Source organism: Triturus cristatus, chromosome 9 (assembly GCF_964204655.1).
Source record: "Triturus cristatus chromosome 9, aTriCri1.1, whole genome shotgun sequence".
Taxonomy (NCBI): Eukaryota; Metazoa; Chordata; class Amphibia; order Caudata; family Salamandridae; genus Triturus; species Triturus cristatus.
In genome coordinates, this window is record NC_140592.1 from 1,021,019,682 (window position 1) to 1,021,027,278 (window position 7,597).

Below are 7,597 nucleotides of genomic sequence, written 5' to 3' on the forward strand. Positions count from 1 at the left end.
TTATTCTTATTCATGTTTTGGGTAAATTGTATCTTCAACTTAAATCGCATTTAATTGACCACTCAGGGCAGGGCGGGGTATTCAAATTTAAATCACGACTACCTATAGGAACTTGAGTAGATGGACCAATAGACAGCTTGGGGGAATTATGGGAGTTGTATGCTAAGTAACATCGAGGAGTTTAGTTAAAGCCGCCACTCAGGTGAGGGTGATTACAACGAGGGTTACAAAACGATCGCATCACGTGGTAAAGTGAAAGGGACGTAATCTCCATAGGAGTGACGGATGAAGCGGCCTTTGCAACTTTTTCAAGTAAGATTAGCGGCACGCTAGTTTTTTCATTCTAAATAAAGGTTAGAAGTAGTACTGAACATCTAGATGAATGCTTCGTGCTTAGACGGATGGTAACTTTTTTGGAGTAATATGATGGATTAGTACATCAGGGGTAAAATCGTGATTATGTGTTGAATATCTTTTTAGCGGGAAAGCGGTATAGTTGGGAGCGTTGAGATCGGCCACTTACATGGATATATTGTTGTTTAAATGACAGTTCAGGTGAAAAGTTATACACTATTGTAACAGCATTTATGTGATTCTTAACTTCACAGATACAAACCCCTGACGAAGGGCAGAAGGTGCCCGAAATGCATTGGGTTAAACATCTTGTATTTTTCACAAGAAACTGGGATCCTAACATGCTGTATCAAAGGCGTTGAGCATAATACATGCATTTGAATATTGGAGATCACCGGTTTCACAATTTGCATAAACGAACAATAAAATGATGATCTTATAATTAAACGAGTTGAAATTTTGAATGAAATCGATTTTGATGATTTTATCATCTTCACATGGTGTGAGCATCTCAGGACTGATATTACCCATATCAGCAACTTTATGGACATTACTTCGGCGCTACCAGGATGAAGCGTACTCCGAGATAGCTCCCCTCAATGGAATACTTTACGAAAAACTTGATCTAAAATGGTGTGCGGGACATACATACATATAATTATTTCTCTGTCATCCTACTTTGAACCAGCACCCAAACAACGATGAACTTAAATTGATTAAAGATGGACTCTATTTCGCGATCAAATAATGTTGATTATTATACATTGCCATTACTCTTGGTGTATTTAAAATGTCATTACCGAGGTTCACCGCATTGTTTATATTGTCTGTATTTTTATTCTTATTCATGTTTTGGGTAAATTGTATCTTCAACTTAAATCGCATTTAATTAACCACTCAGGGCAGGGCGGGGTATTCAAATTTAAATCACGACTACCTATAGGAACTTGAGTAGATGGACCAATAGACAGCTTGGGGGAATTATGGGAGTTGTATGCTAAGTAACATCGAGGAGTTTAGTTAAAGCGGCCACTCAGGTGAGGGTGATTACAACGAGGGTTACAAAACGATCGCATCACGTGGTAAAGTGAAAGGGACGTAATCTCCATAGGAGAGACGGATGAAGCGGCCTTTGCAACTTTTTCAAGTAAGATTAGCGGCACGCTAGTTTTTTCGTTCTAAATAAAGGTTAGAAGTAGTACTGAACATCTAGATGAATGCTTCGTGCTTAGACGGATGGTAACTTTTTTGGAGTAATATGATGGATTAGTACATCAGGGGTAAAATCGTGATTATGTGTTGAATATCTTTTTAGCGGGAAAGCGGTATAGTTGGGAGCGTTGAGATCGGCCACTTACATGGATATATTGTTGTTTAAATGACAGTTCAGGTGAAAAGTTATACACTATTGTAACAGCATTTATGTGATTCTTAACTTCACAGATACAAACCCCTGACGAAGGGCAGAAGGTGCCCGAAATGCATTGGGTTAAACATCTTGTATTTTTCACAAGAAACTGGGATCTTAACATGCTGTATCAAAGGCGTTGAGCATAATACATGCATTTGAATATTGGAGATCACCGGTTTCACAATTTGCATAAACGAACAATAAAATGATGATCTTATAATTAAACGAGTTGAAATTTTGAATGAAATCGATTTTGATGATTTTATCATCTTCACATGGTGTGAGCATCTCGGGACTGATATTACCCATTTCAGCAACTTAATGGCGACCTCTTTTCGCCACGCTCGCCGCATCGCTTGCCGCATTGAGGATCTGCCGCTCGTTCGTCTGTGCACCGACAAGTCCAACGGTGAGTGCCGCTAGCGACCGCCCCCGCCCCGGCCCTGTCCCTGGGCAGCACCAGGTCGTACGGGGGCCCCTTTGGCAACGTCCGCCCTGGGTGGGGGGGCGCGAGCACCGTGGCATTCCTGCCCGCTTGTAGCCCCCCTTGAGTAATATAACAGGCGTGGTACACGCGCACCCCCCCTGTTTCTTCACCGCAAACGGGTACGTTTTCAAGGTGGAGGGGCGGGCGATCCTTGCCGCGGGCCTGGGGAATGCTGGTTTGTCCCTGCCTAGGTGTGGGGGTCGCGCTGCCCAGGGCCCGGTTGCCCGGGCCCGCTCCAGCGGGCGTCGAGAGCATTAATGGGGATATTAGCGACGACCAAGGGGGCACGATGCGGGCGGGACGTGGGCTAAGTGGATTAGCTCCATGAGTGATCACCGTGTAGTGGGACGATCCCCGGGGTGGTCAGGTTTGTCCCTGACGGAGGGGGGTGGACGGGGGTCGCCATGACTGGGCTCATTTGCCTGCTTCTCCTTCTCCACCCCCGTGCCCCAGCGCATAGGCGATGAGGGCAGAGACATTCCAGCAGGCTGCAGTGGGGCCGCTAGAGCGGACAGCGTAGCAGCAGCTCACGGCATTCCCACTACCCACCGGCATTCCCGCCACCCCCGCCCGGCGGGGGACACCGCTCCCGGGTCCTTTAGGCGGCCTCCGGCGGGCTAGGTAATGCGTCCCACCGTCCTCGCACGCGGCTTGGGTAAAACGGTTTCACCTCCCCCGTGCCCCCCCCGGGCCGTGAACTGCGTACTGTTCAAGCGTCCGCTGCCCGCGGTGGGGGTCGCGGGGCTGGGCGGCCACATCCCAGCATGGCATGAGCTCGCGCTGCGGGTGAGGCGAGCAGGATTTAACTGGCAGAGCTGCGAGCCGGGAACAAGGGTTCTGGTCCCGGCTCCGGCTCAACTGCCTCACTCCCAGCACAGCACCTTAGACGTCGGGCTATTCATACATCACGGGGCTTCACCGTTCGGTTTGGGTCCCGGCGTCGGCGCTATAACTGGCTATCCTAGCAGCCCACAGAAAGTCCCCGGGGAAAAGAATATTTCACGGGGCCTCACTTTTCGCCCCACAGTGCCCCAGGCACACGCCAGCTAGGCCTGCGCTGACCAGCAGGGGGAAGACGGCACGACAAATAGAATGGAGGGGTAGACTCCCGGTCTACCGAGCAGTGTGCTTTCCTCACCTATCACAGTGGTTTTGAACTGAAGAGTTCACCAGCGTGGAGGTCACATGTGGTGCCTCGCACATCATGGAGGCGTGGTCCCCGTGGGGGCGTATGGGCGCGGATGAAAGGGGCGGCGGAGGGCCCCGAGGTGTGAAGTCTGCACAGTTGTTAAGCAAGGAGGCAGGGGATCCCGTCGTTTTCGTTCAAGGCCAGGGGTGGTGCTTAGATGGCTCATGGGGGCCTGGCGCGCTAGGGGGCGTCCCTCCCATGCGAGATCAGTGCTGTGAGGGCTCCTTGGCTGTAAGATTTAGCTTGGCCCATGGCGCCTGCGCCGCCCCAGAGAAATAACTTCCGTTGCCTTTCTGTGATCAGCTGGGACCACAAGGGACAGTCATGCGGCGACCCCTGCAGCTAACATGCTTTCCCGTCATCTTGTCTTTCAGCTACCGCGGCACTCCAGGTCCAGAGGAAAAGCACCGGAGCGTATGTTGGTGCCAAGGCAAGGTAACCTATTGGGGCGGCCAATACCTGCTGGCCCCGGGGGATAGTAAGGCGTGCCACGTAGGGCGCAGCAGGCTCTACACCGGCCGGGGCCCACGGGAATGGATAATGGTTCACGCTAGTAGGTTAGGTGCAGCACCGTCCGTCTCATGCCTCACAGTTGGTTTTGTTTCCCGGCAGGTCTGCGCGTGAAGAGCAGCGCGGGGGACGCCGGATTCAAAAGGGGATACACGGGCGTTGCAGGTATGGGCACTGAGTAGGATCACCTTGCAAGCCCGAGAGCAGTGTCCCAGCCAGTGAGCGGGGATTTTCCTCTGCCCGGCCCCGCCCAGGGAGGGCCGAGCTGGGTCTTCACGGCGCCCGTGGGCAGTGGGGGGGCTCAGAGGGGGGGGGGGTCAGGGAGGTTTGGGGGTACCGTCTAACCTCTCCTTCATCTCCTCTCACAGTGTCGCCAAAACACCCGTCCGACCAGCCCGACGTTCCACCTAGGTTCCCTGGTTGTAAGTAAGTACCTAGCCTCGGGGGGCCAGAGTGTGTCCCCCGGGCCAAGACCTGGGCTAGTGGTGTTGCGGGGTGTGGGTCTCCGCGGGCTAAACTTTTTTCCTTATCCTTCCAGATTGGGAGGCACATGCACGAGATTCGATGGATAGTCAGGGATCCCCACCGCTTTTTTCGATGAGGTTCCAAGTTAAGGAAACCCAGACTGGCATCTCTGAAGATGCGCGGATCGCAGCCTTTCTCGAACTGGCCAAGACCAAGGGATTGGGTTGGGCCACTGAAGTTCTGAAAGCCAATAACCCCGAGGACAATGAACAGGCAGGCCCCTCTAGGTCCAAGAGGATACGCAGACCCGCGGTCAAAGACTTTCCTGCGGAACAGCTGCCAGCGAGGAGCTAGGCCGTGGCCCCCCCTCGGGCCACCCTCCCCCTCCCGGCCCCCCAGGCTTTGGGACATGGACCATTGCCCATACCGGCCAGCTGCCCGCCCCCGGCAGCTTATGCTACATCGGGAGACCTTGGTAAGCTCTCAGACACTTTGCGGAGCTTCATGTCTGAGGTCAGAGCGGGCCTAGCCCTGGCAAGCCCGTCCAGTGTGGCTGTGACTGCTGCTCCTCCCCTCCCCGTTGGGGCACCGGCGCTCCCGGCCTTCACGCAAGTTTGGGGGGGTTCGGGCAGCCTGCCTTGTGCATCCCCTGCCCAGGTCGGGGGACTGGCTCTGGCCATCCCCTTGCCCGTGGGAGGACAGCCACCAGGGGTGGGGGCCTCTCCGCTGACGACCAACCCCACACCCACCTTGGTCCAGCCCTCGGTGGTGACCATGTCCACCACACCCATTGTGGCCTCCCCGGCCACGCCACCAGCAGTGCCACCCCTTGCTGTAGTGCCAAAACCCTTGGTCACTATGGCGCGCTGCTATCTGGTCGCTGGTCGCTGCTGCTTGGGGTGGGAAGTGCCCTTGGCAGCCAAAGAAGGTATCTGGAGGAGAGAGTTTATTGACATTTTCACCCTACTCATGCATGGGGCCGAGGGGGTCGACACTAGGAAGATGGGGGCCAAGGATGACGACAAGAAAGTGCGCTTTCAAGCCTGGCCTGAAAAGAACATTGGCACGTGGGGGCAAGCCTTCGCCATTTTGGCGGCGGTGATAATGGAAAGATTCCCGGAGCAAGGGCCAGGGCTATTCCAATACGCAAGCATTATCACTCAAGAGGCCGAGACTAGTGGGGGAATGGGTTGGTACCGTTATGACTGTGACTTTAGGAAAAAGAGGGCCATGTGCCCGGAATTAGAGTGGGACCAACTAGAGGTGAGGCTTTGGGTCATGCACATGGGTAAGCGTGCAGTGGAAGGGACAGCTAAGCCCAGCACCCCCAACAGTGACAAGGCCAAGGTCACAAAGCAGGAAGCCAAGGGCCAGACAAAGAAATCCTTTCGGGGGGTCGGGGATGGGGCCGGAAGCCGGGCAACCGATCACTGTTCAATGGGACCTGCAGGCTATTCAATGCAGGCTCTTGTTCTTGGGGGAAAGCATGCAGGTTCGCACACAACTGCAGTAAGTGTGGGGCCTCCCACCCTGCCTCCTCCTGTTCCAAGCGAGACAGCTCGGCTCAGCCCCCGGCCTGACAGGACAAGTAATCGCTGCCCTCCCCAAGTCCCCGCCCCACCATCCCGCTCCCTTTCTCCTCCCAACAGCAATGCAGGCTGCCCCGCACTTCCCGGTGGGGGATCGGCTCCTCCCATCCCGGCCAAGGGTCCCCCCCCATCAGTATCGCCAACCTCCTTCCCCTGATCCGTGGGTACCCCAACACCAAAGATGACTCTCTCCTCGCGGAGGGCTTTGTGGAAGGTTTTCGGATTCCGTACCTAGGCCCCCTAGTGAGCAGGGACGTGGAGAAACCTCAAATCTGCTAGGGACCACCCTGAGATCGTGCTGGCCAAAATAAAGAAGGAAGCGGCCCTGGGGAGGGTGGCGGGCCCATTCAACTTTCCACCTCTTCCGCACTTTGTAATCTCCCCCCAGGGGGTCGTGCCCAAGAAAGAGCCTGGGTCCTTTAGGCTGATCCAGCACCTGTCACATCCAGATGGGGACTCAGTGAACTTTTGGTTGGAGGAGGGGAGGTGTTCAGTGTCCTACTGCTCCCTGGACCTGGTGGTGGACATGATCAGGAGAGCGTGGTTGGCAAAATCGGACATAGAGTCGTCGTTCCGACTACTGCCGGTCCACCCTGACAGCCAACACCTCCAGGGTTTCAAATGGCAGGGTAAAGTTTTCTATGAAAAGTGCATGCCCATGGGTTGCTCAGTGTCTTGTGCATACTTCGAGGCGTTCTGCTCTTTCCTTCAATGGGTCCTAATGAGTAATTTCGGGGTGGAGGGAGTGACCCACTACCTTGATGACTTCTTGTTTATTGGGGGGGCTGACACGCAGGAGTGCATAAGAGCATTGCAGTGCTTTCAAGACTTGGCCAAACACCTGGGGGTGCCGTTAGCACCTGGTAAGACTGAGGGTCCGGCGCAAGTACTGATATTTTTAGGCATCGAGTTGTACATGGTCAAGGGCGAGTCCAGACTCCCTGCGGACAAGGTACAGGCGCTGCGTCAGGACATTCAGGCATTGCTGGAGAAAGACAAGGCTACCCTGGGCGACATCCAATGCCTCTTGGGTAAACTTAACTTTGCAGCCAGGGTCATCCCCGTTGGGAGGGTGTTTGCTCGGAGACTAGCTAGGGCCACATCAAAAGTTAGAAAGAAGCACCACTGGGTCAAACTGGGGACAGGTTTGAAGCAGGACCCCGCCATGTGGGGTGACTTCCTCTCCCAGTTCAACGGGACGGTGATATGGCGGAAACCCTGGGTGGATAGTCAGGAGCTATGTCTATTCAAGGATGCCTCGGGTAGGGAGGGCTTTGGGGCAATCCTGGGCGAGGACTGGTGTGCCCAGGAGTGGCCCAATGCCTGGCGCAGGCGCAATATCACCAAGAACATCACTGTACTTGAGCTGTTCCCCATCGTGATTGCTTTACACCTTTGGCCGGAGACCCTGTCGGACAGAAAGGTCCTATCCAGGTCTGACAACATGGCTGTAGTTCAGGCCATCAATGGGCAGACAGCCAAGTGCCATTTGGCCTATGCCTGCTCTGGGAACTTGTTAGGGCTTGCCTACGCGCCAATGTGGAATTCAGGGCGAGACACATTGAGGGTGTAAAGAATGTGGCAGCTAATGC